General features: G+C 40.0%; 1 pseudogene; it reads right to left on the bottom strand.

Moving 5' to 3' along the window:
• Positions 1–25,476, bottom strand: part of LOC115906220 — a 28,728-nt pseudogene extending 3,252 nt beyond the window's left edge.
• Between the last annotated feature and the right edge of the window lie 724 nt (positions 25,477–26,200).

Here is a 26,200-nt window from a genome sequence, read left to right on the forward strand (position 1 = left end):
CAGAGGTTAAGGTGGCACAAATTTCTTAGAGAGATACCAATTATGAAAACAAAAGAGAATTGCTTCTAACTCAAAATCTACCCAGCTAATGACAGCAGAGTAATTCCCTTGCCTTCAAATGGTGCCTGCCCTAATTTTTGAAAGCTGGGTTGTTCACACTACCCAATAGCCATAGATGTTCCAATGCACCATGCACCACCTTTCCATTTCCCTTTATCCTTATGACCTTATTCTGTCAGAAAGTAGTAAAAGCCCATGCAAATTGTAAGATAAGACTGCACACAGGGTGACTAAATTTGAATGCCATTTTAAATTATGCCTGAAGCTTTTTGTTATTATTTAAACCACGGCCATGCTCCAAACAACATCCCAGTCCTACAAAATGCAATTTCTGTATTGTTTTCCATTCTCTCAGTTCTAGGGAAGAAACTGAGGAATAAAGCTGAGTGTGGAAAAGTAAATAATTTTAAAGAAACACCAAAGAACAGTCTGTAACTCACAAATGATGCTAAGACTTTAATTCTGAACTATGGTATTGACATAAGGTGCCCTTGTGAGCTAAATATCCTGATACCTCTGACATGCTGAGATGCTGCCCAAGCCTAGGTTTCAAGCTGTTTAATGCTGAGACAGGGCAAGGATCCCACAGGCTCCCTTGCCACCCCTCTCTAAATCAGTGTGCTTTTTTCTGCCTCTTCACTGCAGCTGGCTGCTCCAAGCTACACAGAGGCAGAACTTCATGAGGCCTTTGATTAAGAGAGAAAATGAAAGATCCTCCACATTTTTTTGCAATTGCAATTATTGCTGCTTATGGCTCTATGTTGTCAATCAGAAACAAATTCTTTCTCTGCAATAGTTGCAAGTTACTGATTTCTTTACTTGCAAGGTTCTATTCATCAGATTAAATGAGTCATGAACATGAAAATGGGCACATTTTTATAAATCTATAATAATTTGCTTTTCAATGATCTGTGACACCTGAGTGTGCATTTTGTCACTTACCACTTGCTATCCAAGCAACCATTCAGAATTTACAGACTGTAGCTAAGGAGATCTTTTCTGGCTTTTTATAAACACACTAAGTAAATGTCATGGGGTTTTTTTGGGTTTTTTTTTTTGCTTACAAGTATAAATATTCCATTGTTAGAGTTTAAAACTAAGCCAAACTTGCAAAAAGCATACCCAGGAAATGAACATACTATTTTCTTTTATGGCTCCCCAGCCAGTTACGTAGCAGACAGTTCCATAAAGAAATGCTCTAGAGGTGCTAGGTGAACAAATGGGCTTTACCAGCTCACTGAAAGAGTACAGGTGTCTCCATTTCCAACAGAGCAATGTCATAGTCTGAGATAGTTTGGTCATACTGTGGATGGACAATAATCCTTATGATTGATCTCATAGCTACATGATTGCTCTTTTCATTTATAGTATGTGAGCCCATATACACTCTCCATCCCATTGGAACAGAGTATCGGTAAAAAAAAGTATTTTTAGAACATCCCATTGGAAAGCAACGCAATGTTAGTTCACTGCATTTTAACTACTTTTCAGTATTTGAGGACATTCATCAAAACCATGGTGCATGGAGCAGAATATGACTTCAGAAGGTCTCTGTCTGCTAAATATGCACTTTAGGTCTCTGCTAAAACATTAAGCAATGTTTTTACTTGCTATTATGAACTTAATCTCCTGGATCTAAAAGAGCAACTCCTTGCTATGCATCATGCTTTGGAACTCATAAAAGTGTATTCTTAAACTCTATCTCCTTTTTAACACATGTAGGAGGTATGCATTTTCCACTACCTAAACTGAACACCAATGAGGTTTTCACTCATTGATCAATATATAGGACATGTATTGGGATAAAAGGCCATGGTTCTACTCAGAAAACTCCCGCCTTTTGAAAAGAAGGGGAAAAAAACAATGGTGTTTACCCTACATCTAACAGAACAGTGTTATGTCATCCAGGTTTTACTGGCAATGGAAGCAAAAGAATAACTTCAAAAACTGAAGACTTTTGAAGGCAGCAGACAACACCAAGTGTTTGTGTAGTGAGGTAATGTCACCAAGTTATTACCTGGATCAACTTATCTAGACAAGGAATAGCTTTTACAAATTATTGAAAGCACCTTTGTAAGGTTATTAAACTGCAAATACTCTAGAACAGTATCATTTCCTCATGCCTTGCAGAATCAGAATCCAGGAAGCAATGGGTAACAAATATGAGCCACCTGCTGGAGATCACAGATGAACCACACACGTGGCCACGTGCCCCCATCTGTTAACTTGCTTGCCAAGGCCACTTCTCAGATCTTGCATCCTCACCTCCGACAATTCTGTTTTTTCTAAGCTGGTGTCTTCCTCAAGCTAACAGAAATAATTTAATAAATTAGTAAAAAGCCCACCAGTTAATTCACTTTGTCATGCTTGACACAAACTTTTACCCTTAGACCTTACTGTGCAATTGGTAAAATGGTGAGTACTTGCCCATTTTCACTCAATGGGCAGGTCAGATATAAAGCATTGTCTATCTTCCTGTGTCGCTTTCTAGAGTGGAATAACTCAAAAAGAGGTTAAGCACAATTTAAAAGGTCGCTTGAATAATTCTTGTCTCTATTCCCTCCTTACAAACACAGCTTGACTGTATTTCACTCAGCACAAAAAAGCAGCAAGACCTACCAGCTTATCCGGGAAGTGCATTGCTTGAAATAAGTAATCATAGACAGAATGGATGAGCTGATTTAAAAGAAACAGTGCAAAATTCAAGACAGACATTTGCATACAGTGTTACCAGGAAATTAATTTTTTAAAATTCATATTTGATTAACAAATTATTAATCCAATAATGCTTAAGAATAACACAAATTGCTGATTTAGTTTCCCAAGTAACTAACAAATTTTAAAATAAATATTACCACACCACAGTGTGATCCATCCGCACAGTCTCTTTTCCCATCACACTCAGGATTTGGTTTCAGCAAGCGTTTTCCATTGAGGCATTTGTATGCATAAGGGGAGCAACTTTGGTGGGCTGAAATAAGAGAGAGAAGATAGTGTCACGTTTGGAGTCATGCTTTCAAATTATTAACAACACCTTGCACATTCAGCAAGTTGTTCAAAGCTACACATTCTAGTCTGCTTAAAGTAGTAGTCTATACTAGTGTAAACTGGTCCCACTATGGAGAGGGGACAGCAGACCCACCCTAATTAATGATCACACTAATTTCAGTCTCCACTGTCCCTGACAAAAAAGAAGACCCTTCAACTGTCCACACTCCCATTTTACATAACTGTAACCTGAGTAGGTGAGGCTTCTCAGATCTGTTCTTTTGCCTTCACCAGAACCAGTGGCATTACAAATAATAAAAATTCACAGCATATTTTAATTTTCAAGTGAAAATGAGAAAACTGCAGAAGAGCTTTATACCTCCCTCCAATAAATTTCTGACTAAGGACTATCACAGTTTACTATGTGAGAATCCTGATAGATCTCAGCAATTGGCTTCCATTACTATTATTTTTATTACCAGTTGTTTACAAGGACCTCTAAACAGTGGGAGGTAGGTTTTTTGGAAAAAATATTTACTCCTGGTTACCCCAAAATTGAAAGCAAGACAAAAAGTACATAAGCAAAATGAAGCAAGTCACTAGGGAGCCATTGGTAGTATCAGCGATGTCCACAACCATTGAAGATCTACAGTAAAAAGACCATAAAATATGACAAAAGTCCCCAGCCTACTATGTCCCTGATCCCTAAATTATGTGGTACTGATCAGGTAGCATTTGGGGGGAAAGTGCTCTTCCAACAGGATCACCAGCAAAATGTGGTTTAGTTTTCTTACTAAAATCCCTGTCATCTTGGATTTTTCTTCATTAATTGTCTAAACTCTCCCAAAACCTAGTTTTACTCTGCATGATTTATGTTCATGATTATGAAACTTTTACTCCGTGCCATGAAAAAAAAAATCTAGAAACAACTCATATAACCATTAAAATAGGCATATTCCTGCTTCTGTGTTCTACCATCTTTTGGAAAATACCTAAAATTACATAGTTACAGCAATTGTTTTCATCACTGTCCTGTCCGCAGCTGTCATCATCTTTACAAGACTTATACTGAGGTGTACACTTCCCATCACCACAGTTCAATTGTTCTGGATTACAACCTGAAGAAAAATAGTCTGTAAATTTCTAATACAAACAGCAGACCAACAGCTACATGCTACACTCCCTACTAGAGGTCAACGGGATGTTTCTGTGCCATTTCTGTCAGACATTTATCTACCTTGGTTTTGGTAGTATCCAGTGACAGAGAGACTTGTGCTGTACTATCTGACCTTGGATTACCTTCTGGTCACTGTTTCTGGTATCTTTTGAATGTTCCCTATCTTCTTTGACATGCAACGCCTAGTTTAGGTACAGTACACTAGCTGAAGCCTTCCCACTGGTGATCAGGAAGGTATTTTCAATTTCCTGTCTTACATCCTAGTGTGACACTTAAAAACCCCAGAACAAAGACAACCAACCAACAAAACACTAAATACAAACAAAACTCACAGAGTATTTTGTGACTCAGACTCACAAGTCAGCTTTTGAGCAACAATCATCCCCCCAGCCATTTTTTCACAAAAAAGCAACTTAGGCAATCCACATGTCTGTTTAATTATCTCCATTCAGATCTTCACAGAATCACAGAATATTCTGAGTTGAAAGGGATCCACAAGGATCAACTTTACAGTTCAACTCCTGGCCCTGCACAGCATCACCCCCAAGAGTCACACCCTGTGCCTGAGAGCATTGTCCAAATGCTTCTTGAGCCCTGGCAGCCTTGGGGCTGTGACCACTTCCCTGGGGAGCCTGTTCCAGTGACCAATCACCCTATGGGTGAAGAACCTTTTCCTAATATCGAACCTAGTCTTCCCCTGATACAACTTCAGACCATTCCCTCTGGAGTGTCACTGGTCACCAGAGAACAGAAATCAGACAGCTGCCCCTCCTGTTCCCCTCACAAGGAAGTTGTAACTGCAATGAGGTCTCCCCTCAGTCTCCTCCAGGCTGAACAGACCAAGTAACTTCAGCTGTTCCTCATATAGTTTTCCCTCAAGACCCTTCACCATCTTTGTTACCCCCCGCTCCGTGGACATTCTCTTAAAGATTATTATTTTTTATATTGTGGTGCCCAAAACTACCCCCATCACTCGAGGTGAGGCTGCCCCAGTGCAGAGCAGAGCACGACAATCCCCTCCCTCACCTGGCTGGCGATGCTGTGCCTGATGTACCTCAGGACAAGGATGTCCCTCCTGGCTGCCAGGGCACTGCTGACTCATATTCTTGTTTTTATTTTTCTCCATACATATTCTACAGCTTTCAGGACCACTTACAAATGCATCCCTCTTAAATACATCCATCTTTCTATTGTGTAACACTTTTCTATTTCATAAGCACCTACTCTAATCCATAATTTAGATCATGAACAAAAATTATGTGACAATCCGTAACAATATTGGCAGAATGATATTAAAATATCCTTCCTCTTTGGCAATGAGTCTTGACCAGTCGTTCTGTGGAAACACTTTCCTGTATTCTTTTCTCCCCACATTTTCTTTACTTATTGATAAGCTTGTCACATAAAACAGTGTCAAAGTACAATTTATCTATTTATCCTCTCACAGCAGGGAACTAAAACAAAAGCTTAAATCTCCATGCTGGTTTTAATATTCTTTTCACTATTTACAAATAGCTTACTTTGGCTATTTCTTGTGCATTTTTTCCCCTTGGAAAGTTATAAAGATTGGTGTGAAATTCCCTCTTGATTTTTCTGTTCTCCCACTCTTTAAAGAGACACATTACACAGCCTCTTTTCCACACTTTTACATCTTCACCCACATGCTTCATGTGATCTTAAAGATTGCCAGCAGTACTTTAGAGATAATTTCAACACATCTCCTAACTTTGTGGAAAAAACTCTTTACAGAAAACAACAAACAAGAAATATTTTCTCTACCCCAATCCAATTCAGCACCACCATCTAGGCAGCCTGTCCAACATTCAAACTGATTTCTTGAAGGAATGCACATTCTGTCTGCATATCTAAGGACAAGCTAGAAAAATAAAAAATCAATGACACTGGAAATATTTATACAGTCTAAATGCAGTAATGCAGGACTCTACCATGAAGAAATATTAAAATTATTATTAAAAATTAAAGTTTGTGTCATTTGTAAAATAAAATGAATATTTTAAAAAATCTCACTTGGCACAATCTATCAAAGATTTTTATCAGGCAGTCTGAATTAAATGAGACACCTAAATATACTTAGCAAATTGAATTCACATTAGTTGCCTCTACTCTAAGGGTTGAAATTCATTCACCACAGATACATGACTACTGATTGAAAGCATTTCTTTAATTTGTTAAGGAATGTATTTAATACAGGAAAAAGAAAATAAAATCAAAGCTAGGCATTCTCTTTAGTATTACAAATACTATATTTCCTCATATTAAAATTCTGTACAAATTAATCTCTATGTTACTACGCTCAGTGTCTGATGTAAATAAGAATTTTATCAAACACTTCCCAAAACTTGCAGTCTCATATGCAACAGCCCTTGACCAAGAATTTCTTTCACATTCACATTAACTAACTACTAGTTAGTTTAGATGGTAAGTTGTTTCTTTACAATATATAAAAAATGTTTATTCGCTTTGACTCTTTCAGATGTCCAAGAAAATAAAGTATCTGAAAGACTAAGTAGCTCAAACCACTCTTCTTTCTGTCCAAGTGAAGTAAAATGAAATTTTCTCCCATTTAGCACCATAGGCAAATTAAGAGCTACATCAGATTGAAGGACCAAATCCATTTGTCCCACAGTTGTCTAATCAGTTCCAATCTGGAGTAAATTAGTCTTCTTCACTGCATTGCATGTGATGTCAGTGGGAGGAAAGCACACACCACCCAGCCAGCACAAGCTCAAAGCAGGAGTGTCTGCATTTTCTTGTCACCTCTCCTTGAAGTTATGCAGCTGATGGCTGGCATTTGCTTTCCAGGTCAGCTCAGAGCAGAGCCTGTGATTTTTAGTAACTGTGCTTTGATAGGCACCCAACAATGGGGGAAAAAGTAACGTCAGGTGGGCGACTGCAGGTGCTTAAGATATGGGAAAACATGACTTTATTTTTTTCCTTCTCCTGTTACTACTACTGCTGCAGGGAAGGCTGATATAGGCCAGCGCTCTCAATCCATGCTGGTGTCTGAGATAGCATTCCCCAAACTACTGCATCAACTTGATACTGACACGTGACAGCCATTCCACTCCTCCTGAGTCTTTAAACAAAGCCTCCTGACTGTGACTAAGAACTGATTAAATAACTTTGAGCCATCTGCTTCCTGCCTCAGTGCTAGGAGCAGAGCACACAGATATACACAATAAAGGCAGTGGATTTTGTTAAAAAAGGTATTCCTAGGCTTAGACTCTTAACCATTTTTGAGGCAGAAACCAGAGTAACCACAGAACTAAGAATAGTTGGTAACTTTTTCTGGTAGAAAGAGGACCCACATTGTTGGAAGAAGAAATCCCTGAAAATTTGTGTCTTATAGAATGACTTATTGGATTCAGGATGCCCTTGATGAAGGAAGGAATGATGAGGAGGACTCCATCGTATCAGAAGGCTAATTAATTACTCTATTATACTTTATTACACTATGTTACATTACATCTAAACTGAATCTGCCAAGCACTCAACTGCACTGACTCGTGACTGTCCACTGACAGTCCCGACACACACATGTATTCAATTGGCCAGTGAATCAAAACACTCACACCAGAATCCAATTACCAATTCCCTTCAGGTAAACAATATTCCACAATGCATTCCACTTGTGAAAAACACAGGCACAGCAAATGAGATAAGAATTGTTTTGATCTGCTTCTCTCAGGTTCAGAGAATGTGAATCCCACGATGACTGACCACGAAACGTGCCATTTATTTAGAGTGAAAGGCCATGAAACAAAAATCTTTACCAGAAACCTTAAAACGTAAATGTTTCTATGTCAACAATGAACAGAACTACATTCTAACAAGCAAGCTGAGGATTTGAAGAGGCTTCTCAAAATGAACTGATCTCATGAAATCACAGAGAACTTTAGCTACCTAGACATTAATTGGGTAAAAAACCCTGGCATTTAAAAAATCTGAAATTGCATCTTTTCTAAGAAATGTCACAAGTAAATATACTTGTATCTCCTGAAAATTCCTGTTCCACCATCTGGAAGACCCCCAAAATCTAACATTGATCCAGAACATTTTCCATTTCAGGGGAGGCTCCTGCCTTCCTTAGCAGACACCTGTCTGTCGAAACCAATACAGATTTTGGTGCCCAACATGAGGCTTAAGGGCGTAGACACAAAAATGGAATAACACTTCTTGAGAAATCTAATTTTTGTGTGCTGCTATAGAAACCTCATTAAGTGACACCATGTGGTCCAGCTTACCCTAGTTTGGGTGACACGTGATCGTGGCTGTATTTCTCCCATTTGCAGATCCTTATCTAAACATGGATCCTATAACCAAGGCTACTGTGGCTGTTATCCAGTTTGTTTTATGGGTGAATAAGGCGAGGAATTAATGGATTTTTAATTTCTTCTGGAAAGCAGGTGCATGGATTCAGAGCTGTCACACACTAACTATGTTTTTGGGGTTACTTTAATAATGGCACCTACCATAAGGAAATGACACCGGGGAAAATTTTCTCCCAACCCTTTAACCATCTCTTTGGGTCTGTCCCACCATTTTTTGAAGGGTTCAGATCCACTCTAAGTACTAATGATATCATACAGTGGCTGGTGTTGCTGATAGGCCTATTTAGCATTTAGAGATAAGGGAAGATTAACCTGGATAACCACCCTGACACCTACTCCAGAACCTGACATGGCAACAGAGACTAGGGATGCTGCTGCCCCAGAGCCTGACTCTGCCCCACAGCCCACCCCAGATATGAACTACCCAGATTGGGTCGGGGGGTCTAGTGAAGGAGATACATGAGATGGGCCAGATGCTGAAGGAGTACATTTGCCCAGCTGGTGAGAAGCCCTCTGCCTCAAAGAGGGAGAGTCTAAGAGTGCAGCAGTGGAACCTACAGATGTTACAACTGTCCAGGTTCCAGGTGAACTGCAAAGGCAGGCATAGCCAGCAGCAGTTGCCCCTATAGAAATAAGGAAATCTAAGATGAAATCAGAGCACCCAGATAGGGGAGGGCCCTCACAACCCACAGGGGAGCCAGAGGTTGCAATCATCACCGAGTCCCTGATGTACAAAAGTCTCCATAATCTGCACAAAGACACTGTATGATGGGGACATGAGGCTTTACTTTGGTTCTGGGACCTTATGGGTACAGGTGTCCGGCTGGATGGTAGTGAGGCAAGGAATCTGGGAGCCTTAACCCAGGACTCAGGTATGAATCAGATTTTTTGTAAGGCAGCCAGGGTCTCTTTTCCTCTGGGAGTGGTTTTTTATAAGTGTCAGAGAGAAGTTTGTTGACAGGGAGAGAATGGGGGACCACCAACATAGAATGTGCTGGAAGACCCTTGAGGAAGGGATCCAACAGCTGAGAGAAATGGCAGTATGGGAGGTACTCTTTGGGAGGGATGGACAGCATGATAATGACCCCAACAAGGTCAGATGCACAGGGCAAATGTTGTGGAGTCTGGCAAATCTAGGGCCATATCAATACATCACCTTCATTGCAATGATTAATGCCGATACCAACCGAGAGACAGTGGGTTCTGTTGCCAACAAGCTTAGAAATTATGAAAGTATGATCAATGGCCCGATGCCAGATCATGTCTCTGCTGTGGTTAAGGAACTCAAAGAGGAGATGAGGGAGGAGGTGAGGAGGAACAGTTCCCACATTGCACCAGTGCGAGTCACAGGCCCCAGAGTCAGAGCCCAACGTTCCCCAGCTAGAGAGAGAGGGTACACCCTATGGGCTGACCTATGGTTCTTTCTGCGTGACCATGGGGAAGACATGGGAAGGTGGGATGGGAAACCCACTTCTGTCTTGGCAGCAGAGGTGTGTCAACTCAAGGAGGGAAACCCTAACTAAGGGAATTCCAGTAAAGTGAAGGTAGCCTCAACCTCCTATGATGGAGCTGCCGAGTATGATCTGTCAGATCCTCTTGAAGGTACCTCTATCATGAATGTCCAGGAAAGAAATAATAACCAGGTTAAAGGGGCCCTGCCTCTATCCAGGGAGAGGCATGGGAAAACTGGATCTTCTGGATGGTGTGGATCCGATGGTCTGGCACATCAGAACCACAAAAATATGATGCCTTAGTTGATACTGGTGTGCAGTGTACCCTGATACCACTGGGACATGTGGGGGCGGAACCTGTTTCCATTGCCGGGGTGACGGGGGGATCACAGCAATTGAAGCCAAGGTGAGCCTGACTGGGAAAGAGTGGAAGAAACATCCTGTTGTGACTGGCCCGGAGGCCCCGTGTATTCTGGGCATAGATTTCCTCCGGAACGGCTATTACAAAGACGCAAAGGGACTCAGGTGGGCTTTTGGCATAGCTGCTGTAGAGGCAGAGAACATTAAGCAGTTGAACACTTTGCCTAGACTATCAGAGAATCCTTCTGCAGTAGGACTCCTGAAGGTGGAAGAGCAACAAGTACCAATTGCCACCTCAACGGTGCGCCACTGGCAGTATTGGACAGTTGAGATGCCGTGATCCCCATCCACAAAATGATCCGTGAACTGGAAAGCCAAGGGGTGGTCAGCAAAACCCACTCACCCTTTAACAGTCCCATCTGGCCTGTACACAAGTCTGACAGAGAATGGAGATTGACTGTGGGCTATCATGGCTTGAATGGAGTGACTCCACAGCTGAGTGCTGCTGTGCATGCTGGAACTCCAGTACGAGCTGGAGTCCAAGGCAGCAAAGTGGTATGCCACTGTTGACATTGCTAATGCGTTTTTCTCCATTCCTCTGACAACAGAATGCAGGCCTCAGTTGGCTTGCACCTGGAGGGGCGTGCAGTACACCTGGAACCAACTGCCCTAGGGGTAGAAACACAGCCTCGCCATCTGCCATGGACTGATCCAGACTGCTCTGGAAAAGGGGGAAGCTCCAGAACACCTGTGGCACATCAATGACCTCACTGTATGGGGGAACACAGCAATGGAAGTATTTGAGAAAGGAGAGAGGATCATCCCGATTCTGCTAGAAGCCAGCTTCCCCATCAAGAAGCGCAAAGTCAAGGGACCTGCCTGAGAGATCCAGCTCCTGGGAGTAAAGTGGCAAGATGGATCGTGTCAGATTCCAACTGAGGTCATCAACAAGGTCACCACAATATCTTCACCAACCAGCAAGAAGGAAAACAAGCTTTCCTAGGTGCCATAGGCTTTTGGAGAATGTACGTTCCCAAGTACAGTCAGATGGTGAGACCTCTTTACCTGGTCACCCCCAAGAAGAATGAGTTCCACTGGGGCCCTGAGCAGCAACAAGCTTTTACCCAGATTAAGCAGGAGATCACTCATGCGGTAGCTCTTGGCCCAGTCAGGACAGGACCAGGGGTGAAGAACATGCTCTACTCTGCAGCTGGGAACAATGGCTTTTCCTGGAGCCTTTGGCAGAAGGTGCCTAGGGAGACTTGAGGCCAACCACTAGGATTTTGGAGTTGATGCTACAGAGGGTCCAAAGCCAACTACACTCCCACAGAGAAAGAAATCTTGGCTGCCTATGAAGGAGTCCAGGCTGCCTCAGAGGTGATTGGCACGGAAGCACAACTCCTCCTGGCATCCTGACTACTGGTGCTGGGGTGGATGTTTAAAGGAAAGGTTCCCTCTACCCACCACGCCACTGACACTATATGGAGCAAGTGGATTGCTCTTATCATACAGTGTGCCTGTATTGGAAACCTGAATCGCCCTGGGATTTTGGAGATAATTATAAACTGGCCAGAAAGTGAAAACTTCAGTCTCACTGATGAAGAGGAACAAGAGCAAGTGACATGGGCTGAGGAAGCTCCACCATACAACCATCTACCAGCAGAGGAAACACGCTACGCTCTTTTCAGTAACAGTTCCTGTCGCATCATAGGGATGAACCAGAAGTGGAAAGCAGCCGTATGGAGCCCCACACGACAGGTTGCACAAGCTACTGAAGGAGAAGGTGGATCAAGTCAACTTGCTGAACTCAAAGCTGTTCAGCTGGCCCTGGACATTGCTGAGAGAGAGAAGTGGCCAAAGCTCTACCTTTATACTGGTTCTTGGATGGTAGCCAATGCTCTGTGGGGCTGGCTGGAAAGATGGATAAAGGCCAACTGGCAGTGTAGAGGAAAGCCAGTCTGTGCTGCTAATGAATGGAAAGACATTGCCACTTGGGTGGAGAAGCTACCTGTGAAAGTCTGTCACGTAGATGCCTGTGTCCCCAAGAGCTGGGCTAATGAGGAACACTGAAACAATGAGCAGGTAGATCAGGCGGCAAAAATAGAGGTGTCGAAGATAGACTTAGATTGGCAACATATGGGGGAATTGTTCCCCCTTAGCTCGATGGGCCCATGATGCCTCAGGCCGTCAGAGTAGAGATGCCACCTATAAGTGGGCATGGGACCAAGGGGTGGATTTAACCATGGACAGTATTTCTCAGGTTATCCATGACTGCGAGACGTGTGCTGTCATCAAGCAGGCCAAGGGAGTGAAGCCCCTATGGTATGGTGTGCGGTGGTCCAAGTACAAGTATGGGGAGGCCTGGCAGATTGACTACATCACACTGCCCCAGACACGCCAAGGCAAGTGCTACGTGCTGACCATGGTAGAAGCCACCACAGAATGGTTGGAAACCTACCGTGTGTCTCATGCTACTGCCCAGAACACCATCCTGGGCCTAGAAAAGCAAGTCCTGTGGAGACATGGCACCCCTGAAAGAATTGAGTCAGACAACGAGACCCATTTCAAGAATTGCCTTATTGACACCTGGGCCAGAGAACATGGTATTGAATGGATATATCATATTCCTTATTGTGCACCAGCTGCCGGGAAAGTTGAACAGACTACCCTGAAAGCACTTGGCGGGGGGACTTTTATAAATTGGGAAATGAACGTAACAAAAGCCACCTGAATGGTCGACACCCGAGGGTCCATCAATCAAGCTGGTCTTGCCCAGTCTGAACCCTTGCACACCGTGGATGGAGATAAAGTCCCTGTGGTACGTATGAAAGATATTTTGGGATATTTTGGTTTGGATTAATCCCACCTCAGGCAAAGACAAACCCATCCGTGGGATTGTTTCTGCTCAAGGACCTGGTTACACTTGGTGGGTAATGCAGAAAGATGGAGAAAGCCATTGTGTGCCACAGGGAAACCTAGTCTTAAGTGAGAGCTTGTGTGAGGTTCCATTGCGATGCAGATGGAAAATAGAATAAGGGGTGGATCATGTCCTGGATTGCCAAGCAAATTGTACTCTATTTCCCATCTGTATGGCAGTTGTCTTCTGTTGAGTGGGCAGTTTTCCTTATCTCTTCCACAACCAATCCTCTCTCAAGGGAGACATCTGCTGATAATAAGCCTATTGAATGTCACGGCATGACTGATAAGAACTATAGCATCCTACTGCGAGATGCTCCGCCCAGAGGGAGGAGCCAAGCATTTCTACCTGGATATCATCTTGAGTTTCTGGAACACCAGCATGGCTTCTCTACTGGATTTCCCAGAGGAACAGCTGCCTCTTCCACTGGAGTTTCAGAGGAAGACTACACCCTTTCTACAGGATCCCTGCTCCAACAGAACCACACCTCAAACTCCAGGATGACTGCAGCCACATCTCCAATTGGACTGCTACCAACACCCTGACCAACAGGATGTCAGGTCATATTCTGACTCTGTCAGCGTTGTTTTGGTTTTCTGCATTGTTTATTTTATCTTTTTATTTTCTTCCCTAATAAAGAATGGTTATCCCTGCTCCTATATTTTTGCCTGAGAGCCTCTTAATTTAAAATTTATAGCAATTTGGAGGGATGGGATTTTTGTTTTCCGTTTCAGGGGAGGCTCCTGCCTTCCTTAGCAGACACCTGTCTGTCGAAACCAAGACAAGAAAAGATTAGGTATTCATGGTTAACTTTGGTTGGGAGAAGAGTCATGCTTAGAGGCCTTCTGCTATTCTATTTTCATATTGCAGCTTGGCTATTTTAAAGTGTTAGCAAAGTGCCATATAGTAGATCTACAGAAACTTAGAAATTTTACTCCCCATTTTACAGAATAGTCGATAAAATTTAGAAAATAAGTACTAGCTTATAAATGCATCTTTTATCTAAATTTGTAGCTCTATTTGGTCAACCAAAGACATAAAATTTTACACATTTGTCTCCTGCAATAAGGTTAAGAAAATAAGCAGGTTGAGTTGTATGCAACTGACCTGCCAAGCAGGGTTTCTGAAAGATTTCTCCTTAAAAATTAAATTGTGTGCTTATTAACTTATGTTCTGCGGGACTGAAAGCTTTGTATTCAATATAAAACCCTCTGTGGGTGACCAGCTCATCAGAATGGAAGTTGATTGCAACAGAATAGCCATATTCTCTGTTTCTGTTGTTTTCTGAAAGAGCTTTACAGTATCTAGAAAGGCAAAAGTGAGAAATATTAATTTCTAACCAAACTGACCACTACCATCCAGCTATGTCTCCTTTTACTGAGTGGTAGTGATGTCAAAAAGCTTTAAGATAATGCAGTAAGGATCAGCTGTATTTAGGTGTTAAAAACTGCCCAACAAAAGTTTTAGAAAGCCTATTTATGAATTTCTCCCACTCTGTAACTTTTTCGAGATTAGCAGAATTTGAAACAAAATACAGCAAGATGACCAATATCAGGGTCTCCCTTGTAAACACAAGCTGCTTCAGGCATGCTTGATTTCATATTGCCCATTTAGGTTTGCAAACTCAAAAGTTCCACATCCAGGAAAGGATTAAATCATTCAGCTAAATCCAACAGCTGTTGCTTGTTTCAATATGCTCCTTCCAAGAGACAAATTTCTCTGAATAGTGTTATTTTTAGTGTTTGTGTAAAAATTGCAATCACTGAAGAGCAAGTGATAAAGAAAATTAAACATCTGATTACACAAACTCCTCACCCGCATGAAGACCACAGCCAGGAATTTACAGTTCAGCTGCAGCTGCATAAGATCCTGTAGTTTTCTACATTATTGCTCTAAGGGGAACAAAAGAAAAAGTAAATACCTGTAAGAAAAAAACCAGGATGCTTAAATGTGCAGAACTTCAAAGTGCAAATCAATGTCAGAAAATAATGTATTTACTCACCTAACTCCACCAATTTCTAGTCTTTATCACATTTACTGGACCCTGGAGACTTCTCTTGAATTTGTATTATAAGAATTTTTATTGAGAGTTTGTAGCCAGGAAACGATGCCTAAAAATCAAAAGATAAAAACCCTGACAATGCATTCACAAAATGAAAACAGCCTTTGCTTCCAAGTTGTTCTACCGATTCCTGGATTGAAAGTACTGCTTTTGTATTATTGAAATTAGCGCCTCTGAAGAGCCAAAACACTTTGCTAATTTAAACAACAATAGAAGTATTTTTAGACCCAACTTTGGCTAGACTGTGCCTGATGAAGGAGTGTAAGCGTTTCTGCAGCCAGCATAAAGCACTATATCTGAGGTTCGTGCTAGGTTTGTAATGCCATGTGTTCGTGTTCGGCACAGAGGTGAGAGTTTTGTGCTATAAGCTGCTAAGAATACTGTGAAAGTATTATTAATATGTATCAAGTTATATACATGAAAAGTCTTCTTTACCGAGGAAACTAAAAAAGTAGTTAAATGCTGAACGGAACAATAGACCGACACATTAGGCAGTTGGTAGAAATCATGAGCAGATTTTAACTCTTGCCAAAGGACTTGCTTGAAATTCAGAGGTGAATTTCTGAACCAGAGAATGTCCTGGCTCTGCAGAATTCAGGGAAATACACTGTGGTATCCATCATGTGAGGCATGATTTATATGACCATTTTTTCTTTTTGACATAGAAGAAAAGCTCTGATTATTATTAATTTTCTCTGGCTGCTGGGATTTGTCATCTTACACATTAATTTGTTGCTGTCACAAATAATGCTCAAACTTCGGGAAGTTGGCAATATTTGCCTCCCATAGTTGGCACCTATACATAGGACAGGAAAGAAATGCATGCCTGAGAAGAAGTCAGGTTCAGTGGTTTCACTAGGTTTTCTCTGTTTCATCTACATCAAAAGCCATTTCTCCCAATTTTGTGTCTACATAAGATAAAGAAAAGTCATCAATACTCAGAAGAGTTCCCAGCACTTACCTTGATGATCCAGGTGAAGTCAATATTTGGTGGGTAGTAACTCGGATAATAAGGAGAACTCAGTGTCCCATTCCAGGAAATATATTGACCACCACATACTAGGAGAGAAATACATCATCAAGGAGCACAGTTATCTCAGCTGTATGAAAGTGCAGAGTCTTCTCTACATACAGAGTTCGAAGAATGCATTGTGACAGTATTCAACCCCCCTTTTCCCCTGTATTAACTGAAAATCACTTAACTTCCACCTCCACATAAAACTGAATTTCTCTTTTTTTGGATCAAATTACAACTAAAGGTAAGTACAAAAAACCTCTGACTGAAGTTTTTCTTTTTTAAAAAAGCATTCTTTCATGGTAAGTGAAAGAAGCAACCAGATGTGGATGCAACAAACTTCCCCCTTCCAATCTACTTTTGACTTTTCTGTAGGTATTTTCAAAATTAAAAAGCAATTAGCCCAGTGAAGGGATAACTGATTAATTCATGTAAACAAGGAAGTTTGTGTATCAGTTCTCAGTTTGAAAATGCCATATTTGAACAATTCCTTTGAGGTTTTATTTTCTACCAAGGACTCTATTAGATATCCAGTCCTAAGTGCTTTTGGTTCCCTTTAGGTAACATTGTGAATGCAAATATGAACATAACAGAAAATAAGATAATTTTGAAATTAAAAAAAATATTGTAGCAAAACCTGGGCTAAATGTAATTTGAAATGCCCATCCTCAGAAAAACAAAGCCATTTTAATTAGTAATGTGCATGGGATAAGTATTTGGATAAGCAGCATGCAGAGAGACATAAGCTGAAATGTGGCACTTGGAGGAGTTTGTCCTCAGTGGCTTGTTCCACACATTAAAGAAAAGTCACTTGCTTTATTGTCAAAACTCTTTCACTTATACCTTACCAAATAACTGTGGCTAAACTTGATCCTGTGAAGCCCCTTTATCTCTTCTAAAATTAGTACTACAGTTTAGCATTACTCAAAATATTTCATCCCACAGCACTCATGTAAAATCCATAGTACCTCACAGATTGGGAATGTAGGTCTTAGGTTTGGAACACATTTTTCTTATTCAGTTAACTACACTGAACAATGCATTCAAAAAAAGAACAAAGATAAACCAGAAGTGTTTGTTCTTTTCCATTTTCTTTAAACTCACATTCTATGATCTGTGGATACATTGCCAAAACTGACAGAAGTAGCTGCTCTGTCACTGGGGCTATCTAGCTTTGCCCAGATAGATAGTGACTGTAGCTGTCTGTCTGTCTGCTTCCCTGCCACTACTCGGTGTTACCCATGCAATGACTGGCAAGTAAGGCTTGAGTAGTTATCAAGAAGACAAAGTTTCCCAGACCAAAGGATGTTCTCTCTTCTTTGTTCAATTCTCAGTCTTTTGTAAAGTGGATCTCAATTATAATTCCCTGCTTTATATGCCAACATTCCCTCCCCCAGATATGGTCAAGGCAATATCAACTTTTTTAGAGGCAAAACCAGTAATAAGTGTGCTTCCATCAGATGCTTGTTTCTATTAACTACTTACTGATTTTAGGAACAGCTTGAAAGTGAGCTTTTAATACATTGCTTTCTCCTCTTTGGTCCAGTGAGAAGGTAAGCAATATCACATTACTTGATGAAGTTAAATGCACAACCGAAGGAGTCCAGGCCCCAGGCCCACACCATCTGGAAGGTTACAAAAAAAAAAAAAGCATTAAAAAAATAATCCCAAAACATTTCCCATATTCCTGTTGTCTTTTCTGGGAAACTGGGCAGAAGTAACACTGATCTGGGCATCTGTGTTCCAGAATATTCCCCTGGCTATCACTTCCCTTTTATTCTTCCACCCAGCTGATAGTACACAGGATGCTAGGGCTTCCCAGCATCGATGACTAGTCACTCTGTGTGTATGTCACCATTTTCTTGCTTAACAAGTGCCCTGGAGTTTCTGTACCTATAGAAGTATCAGAAAGGCAATGCCAGATTATGTTACTTCAGTGGTGATAGTGGCACTGAGAAGCAGAGGTTAGGAATGAAAAGGCAACAAGTGCCAGTGCAGCAGTGTTAAGCAGCATCTGTGCAACAGATGAACCCAAAGCATTTTCAATCTATCCATGTTTAGCCTGGTTTTGTGTCACAAAAACTATCACACAAAATGTGAAGCCCCATGCTTGGCAACTATTACTTCCCGCTGTTCTTTTGCTTGTAATGTGAGATGCTATTTTTTGACTCTGTAACTCACTCTTATGCTTATTCCATTTTGCAACCTGCATCGTATTTTGGACTTTTTTCATTTATTTATAACTCGATGATCCTTGTGGGTCACTTCCAACTCAGAATATTTTGTGATATCTGTGAATCTATACATTAAAAATTTCTAACAGGTTTCTCTTTTTCCATGCGCAGCAAATGAAAGCAATTAAGATTAGACCTCACAGTAACAGATTATTTCCATCACAGCCCTGCATCAAGTTCTTTGATGTAACTGAGGCCCAGATTGGCAGCATTAAAATAAAATTTTTTAACCTTAAATTTAAAGTACTTGTCTTCTGCTTTAGCAGGCTATTCCTTTCATGCGTTTGAAGTGAGGCATTAGTGAATGAATCTCTGCTTTGCCTCTCCTGCAGACATTATTAAATCCTTTCTATCATAATAGCTGACAAAACATTTATAAAATAACAATTTAAGTACTTCCACATTGCCATGTGGAAATATTTCAGCATCTTCATCAACCCAGTCGACAGCCTAGTTTATCTTCTATCTGTACCTTCTGTCACAGTATCATCAGAAAAGCAAGGCAAGCTATGAGAAGAGTTGTCCACGTGAAATACTTACTCTCACAGCACACCTTCCCATCTCAGCTTGAGCATGCTTTAGGGTTTGTCACTGAACAGATTTATTACTGCAGTTTACAGAAATTGAAGAGAATCAGTTCAGTCACCATGTGTGACCCTGGATCTCAACATTGGGGAATAATGGCTATCTTTGTTGCTGGCTGTCATGGATAGACATACTGTTATTATTAGTTCTACTGCATGTGTAATAAGTACGTCACTAGGCTGCTTTTGATCCAAGAACAAAACTAATAGACATATGCAAAACAACACATTTTTTAGGGTGGCAGTAAAAACAACCAAAAAAGTCAATTTTTCTGAAGTACCATCAGGCTTTTAACATAATTTCAGTCACCAAATTCTGTTCTGGTTCTTTAATAGACAGACATCAATGCACATTCTTGAATTTTGTCTTACAGCTTACTGCATCAATGTTCTCTGAATATCTTACATTGGACACCTGTGTTGGTCTTGCTGTCTTCCAGGTATTTTCATGCTCATGGCCAGCTCCACATTTGTGGTTCCTAAAAAGCTGAGCCAGTGTTAATAATACACAATGGAGTAACAGTCGCAGCAATAATCCATAATAAGTAGCAGAACAAATGCAGGCCTACATCAGGAACAGGATTCTCCTTTGAAACTTGAGAGTAACTCCTTACAAAAACCTTCTGTCCATTCCATGCCAACAATGGCAATCTGTTATGTCTTGTTGCATAGAGAGCAGTTAATTTTAGTACATTAATAGAGCTGAAGAGGACCACCTACTCAATTGAGTTAAACCACTCCTAAACAAGTGCATTTCAGATTCCTAGCTGAATCTTCATGCCCAGCTAACCTCTTCCTGAAAGTTCCAAAATTTAAGTAAAGTTCCCCTCTTGAAACCATCCATCCTCAGATCCTACAACTTGTTCATTTCTTTGGTTGAGGAAGACAGATTCCTTGTGCTCACACATGAAATTTAACTCTGAAAAGTAGGAGAAGTGTAGCCTCTCAAATTTAAATATCATCTGAACTCACTTATGCAAATAGACTACAGTGACTCTGGGGATGTAGCCTTCCAACCCCCTATTATGAGGAGAAATTCAGCTGTGACTGGACTGCCATAAAACATACATTTTCTGAAAGTAATAGAATATAATACTCTAAAATAAATTCTGTATGTTTTTGAGTTGTGACCATAATTTTATGGAAAGGAACCCATTAGAATTAGTCATAGTGTAGAATAAACCCCACAGAAATTTGTAATAGGTTCCCCAGGGAAGGGGTGATGGCACCAAGCTCGTCAGAGTTTAAGGAACATCTGGACAATGCTCTTAATCAGATGGTTTGGTTTTAGGTAGTCCTCTGAGGAGCAGGGAGTTAGACTTGGAAACCCTTGTCAGTGCCTTTCAACTTTATTAGAAGATTACACTATCCAAGACTTTTAATTAAGTTGTATTTCAAATCTCACATTTTATCCATCTGGTACAGTTTCAGAGAGCTTCTGTACAGCTCAGTAAAGCATCTTTGCTCTGTATCTTACCTCGTAATGACCTTGTTCTGCAGTAGAAGAAGGAAATCATATGCTGACAAGTGGTATGATGCACAGCTCTCTGGAGTGACACCATGCAGAGTGATAACTACCATGTAATTAGGAGGAACTCACAGTCTCCATTGATAAAAAGACTTTTTGGGATTCATCAGTGTTGACGGTTGTCACAAGGGTTTTTGGGGTGAAGGAAGAGATGGAGATGGGCTCCATGATCAGAAGGCTTGATTTACTAAATAATATTATATTTATTGATCTATTGATTTATAGATTTTATACATCTATTATAACTATACTAAAAAGAAAAAGAAAGGAGAGTTTCCAGAAGCTGCTAACTACCTAACAATAGAAAGTAAAGAATGAATAACAAACCAGCTCTCTCAGACTGTGTCTGAGAGATCTCAGTTCTGGATTGGTCACCAACTCCAAACATCCAAACTGGGCCAATCCAGGCAGACCTGTTACATTCCACAGCAGCAGATAACCTATTGTTTATGTCTGGTTGCTGAACTTCTCAGCTTCAGCAGGAAAATCCTAAGAGAGGATTTTTCATAAAAGAAATGTCTGTGACACATCAGAGTTAGAGTCCTGTTGTTACCTGGCTTGGCATACAGGTCAAAGGATACTGCTACAAAATAGAGTGTAGATCAGTATGGAGAAACTGTTAGGTTGAAAGATAAGTTCTTGGGTAAGATTTCTGACAAGGTAGAAAAAACCACCTACCCATATTTCTTGACTCCTCTATTCCTTTTTTGCTCTTATGTTTACAGTTCTGTTCCCTTTTTCCTATCAGACTGCATTACCTTCTCCTGCTCTGGCCAAGGGAGTACAAAGCCTCACCATCATGAGCAGGAACTGATTCAGCTGCAATTGCTACGATATCTGCCTAATTGATCACTAACAATATAAAACCAAAATTGTCTAATCACAAGCCAAATTATGTACAATTTCTTAGAGGTTTTGTTGGGTATTTTTTTGTTTGCTTGTTTGTTTTGTTTTTGATTTTTTTAGAAATAGCAAAAATCGGAGCCACAGCTCACTGCAATATTGGGAGCTATTAAATTTCAGCCATTCTAGTCGGAACATCAGAATAAAAGCGGTAAGGTATTTCCATCCAGCCTTCATTTGAAACACAAGATGTGGAAATTCCATAGCCTAGTTTAGTTCATAAGCCCTACAAAAATGCCATTTTTCTATCACAGGATTCCACTCCCCCTCAAAGTAGTATCACTTGGGATTGAAGCATAATTTCCTGATCTTATAATCACATCATATTCTGTGGAATCTGAAACTGAAATGTAATAATTATGAACTACACAAGCCAAAGACATGAAGTGGAGAAAGAAAAATAGACAGAATAGTTATTAAATGACAGGTACATTGATACCAAAAAGCTCCATTGTAACAAGACCAAAATCTTCCTCCCCAGAACTGAACAAGGGAACTGCTTGTTTACTACAGATTTCTTTTTGTTCCACTGGGGTTAATTTTTTAAGAGAAGCAACCATATCTTGTGGTGCTCAGAATGTATTCCAGAAGTAAGTCTGCAGCCCAGATTCTCCTTCACTGTGAAAGGAAAAGAAATTCACTATAAATACAGTCTAATTACTATTTTGGATATCGTTTTCACTGGTCTGCATTTTTGGCTGGCACAGTTTCATAGCCAGCTGAACTTCTGTGCCTGATAGTTGCTGCTAAACACAGTGACAAAAAGCTCTCTTGTTTAACAATGATTTTTGTTGTATTTTTATACAGTAGGACTATTTTTGACATATACATATTAACAAGCTACACACTGAGACTGAAAGCCACACCTTGAAATCCTTCAATAGTTTTTATGAAATTGGATGTTACCATCCCTGCTGTATAATTACACACTTTTAAGATCATATAACAGCTCCAGACACATTGAAATTAATTTTTAATGGAAGCTATCGCCATACAATGACATGATTTTATGCTCACACTTTTTTTGCTCACAAATTTTTGTTGAAATAAAGAATCCTTGAGCATACACATACAAGTTATTACTTCAGTGATTCCACCACAATCCTTTTGAAATCACCTCTGCACTGACCCTTCAGGATTTTCAGAAACTACCAGGATTGTAATAACCTGCTACTCAATGGATTTACATTTCTTACCAGGAGCTCAAATAGTGTTTTGCCCCAAATTACACATATAAGGATTTGTTTTCAGAGATTGAAAGATAACTTTATTTGAATGGATAAAATAAGATCCTGCAAGAGCTGAATTATTATTTCAAAAATTAAAAGTAGATTAACAGACAAAAAAACAACCCATAGACTCAGGAACAATTAATCAGACTTCATTTCTCACCAATTCTACAGGGCAGAAGTCACACTATAAACTTAGATCATATACTTAAATGCATTTCTGCATTTTTAATTCTCTTACAGAGATGTGCATTTTCTTCTAGATAGCAAATTTAAAATGCCTTAAAGAAAAACAGGAAAACACAGCTGAATATATCAAAGTTCTACCATATGCTGAAACAGCACCTACGTGAAAGCAGCCACTACAGACTTCAAGTAGTACTTTCCCAAGAAGGAAGATTCATATGTTTCTGCCAACTGACAATGAAATAGAAGTAAAAGAAAATATAAAATTATATTTTAGTGCCAACATAATAGCTTATACTATAAAGTGCTTGTCTATTTCATTCTTTCCCCTTCCTCACCGTCCTCCCCCACATTACAAGCACTGTCCATAGTTTTCACAAAATGTATCAAATAACGATCATAAATGTGCATTAAATTCCACTAAAATTTACTTTTCCACATCACATTTCACTGAGACAGTTCTTGATAACTAGTTGTGAAGAAAGTCTTTATGAATACGTTTATATTTTTGTTTCAGTCTTTAAACTTCCAGAATCACTAACTTGTATTGGCTATGCACAAAGCAGCTTTGAGACACTAGATTAGTTCTTTTGGGAAATACAAGCTAACAGAGAACAGCTTTGTGTTCAAAACTGCTGTCCACATGTATCTAGGAAACAGTACTGATCTCACAAATAGAAACTTATAAGAAGGGAAAGAAAGCAAGCACTGTTGCGAGTGATAAGGAAAATTTAAAAAGTGAAGCACTGAATTGGAGGTAAAATTAAAAAGAAAAAGGAAAATGTAAAAGGAAAAGAGTCTGAATAAAGTAAAATAAAACAAACCCCACTCTCCTATTTCCTTCAAGACAAGTAATTTGTCCATAACCCAGAAACTTATTACCTAGAAAATATTGACCTTACTCTAAGACACACAGCCCCATCTGTGTAGCTCTTTCTAAATCTGAAAGCTCCCAAGGTTCTTTCTAGCTTTGAACTTACTATTTCCAGGGGAAATAAAAAATGGCTAACATGAGTCCTCTCCTCATTCCCAGCTGCTTCTGTATAAATATTTACAAAATATTGCTCTACTTATGGGGAAACTTACATAATTTTGGATTGTGTTTGTTTGCAGGATGAACTTCTGTGATGTTGGATCATTGAGGTCATTTGTATAAGTCAAATAAGGAATTTCTACACTTCCACCGATATAAATAAAGGAAAAAGCTGGAGCTGAGAGAAAAAGAAAAAAAAAAAGATAAAAAATTAGCACACCTGATAACATTACAGAGCAAGATGCTTGCAGAAGTATGTACTTGTCCTTGGCATTTGCAGGTATTAGCTCTTAAGAGAAACATGCAGTAATAACTAGAGCACTGAGTCAGGAAAGGAAAGGAAGGAGATAAAGGTTTAGGCTGGCGTTTCTACTAGAACGATTTCATTGTTAAGTTTCCATTTTTTTGCAGTAGTCTCCTGCTGAAGAGGCATGGCTTTAATGGCTATGTGTTGACATTTGGGAAAGTACATAAAAAATTTAGGTACCCATTCTGTTTTTAAAGAAAGTGAAGAGACAGTAGACAAAGAATTCCTATAGGTTCCTGCAAAAGATAACATTTAATACCAATAATGATGGTATTCACAAGCAGTGACAAAAAATAATTAGTGATAAAATGCACACTTTCAATATTCTTGTGCAACTACTCACTGCTAATTATGGTGTATTTTGTTGCTTTCACAAATACGTTAAGAAGAAGGGAAAGTCAGTAGTTTATATACCCACATTTTGTGCTCAGCTGCTTGGTGCAGAGCTTTTCATAGTGTGAAACATCCATCCCACCTAATCCACACTGGGGAGTAACACTTACAGAGTGAGTAGTGCAGGACTAACACAATTGCTGTAATTGTTAAAGAAACTGTAGGTAATATTCCTAGAAGACATCTCCTCCAGAAACACAACTTCATCCATTTGGAGAAATAATACTTTTGGCACAAACCTTCTTGGTAGGATGGGCAGTAGCAAACATGCAGACTTTCCTAGAGAAAGACCATGGATGGCATCAGTGTAAAAAAAGAAGAGCTATTGTATCATATTTTCATGTATTTACTCTCATAGTTTTAAAGAAATAAAAATATTGAAAATTGAGATAAGATCTTTCATGTTATCAGCTACATCACACCTGAAACCCTTATCTCTCTGGGCTATTTCCTTTTTGTATGCATCTCAGTCTGAGAAAGTGTGGGGAGGGGGGAAGGGGAATTTTTATAATTTTAGTTAAGAGCAATTTATGAAGAATGTGGGTCAGTGGACACAGGAGTAGACAGAGATAATTTTTCTACTGTGTTCCTACTACAAAGCTTAGCTGGTGGCTCTTACCTGCCCTGCAGCCTGTTCAGCATCTGGAACCGGAATGCTGTACACAGAAATCCGGCTGGAGGGAAAAGCCTGCAGCATGATGCCGTGACAAATGCCTTTTGACAAAGCTAGCAGCAACCCCCCAAATGAACCCTGTTTCTTAAGCAGAATAGCTGCTCTCCCCACTGCACATCCCAAGCTTGTCTTATTTCACCTTTGCCGTACTGCTTCAATTGGGAGCCAGCTGATCTGCAGTCAGAGAAGGTGGGCAGGAAAAGTTACCATCACTGTAACTCTTTGTTTACCTGACAGGCTAAGTAGGATATGGATCCCATCATTTGAAAATAGATCACTTCTTTCAGAAACACAGGAGTAGGGAAATCATTTATGACACAATGCAAAGGACATGCAGACATGCAATTTACAGATAAAAGGTCCCAGGGCAATATGAATTGCGGTGTAGAAGGCAACTTCTAATAAACACCCTGGGGAATTCATAGAAATATCTTTAAGAGAGGAGAAATGCTCAGTTCCACATGTCACCTTAGTTTTCCAGCTTCAAGACGGTACCACAGAATAAATATGGTAAATAAATTGCAAAGCAATTTATGTTCACATTTCCTGTTTGAAAGGAAAAGCAGCTTTAAGTCAGCAAACAATCAAGCTTAGCATGTTCTGCATATAAAATAAGAAAATCAAGGATGTGTGTGGGGAAAGAACATATTTGATATGTGTTGAAAGAGAGAGAGAGCACAAAGAACAGAATCTAGAAAAGCAAAAGGAGATGGAGAAATCTCAGCCCCAGAAAAATAATACAAAAGGA

The sequence above is a fragment of the Camarhynchus parvulus genome, chromosome 1, assembly GCF_901933205.1.
Source record: "Camarhynchus parvulus chromosome 1, STF_HiC, whole genome shotgun sequence".
NCBI classification, from domain to species: Eukaryota; Metazoa; Chordata; class Aves; order Passeriformes; family Thraupidae; genus Camarhynchus; species Camarhynchus parvulus.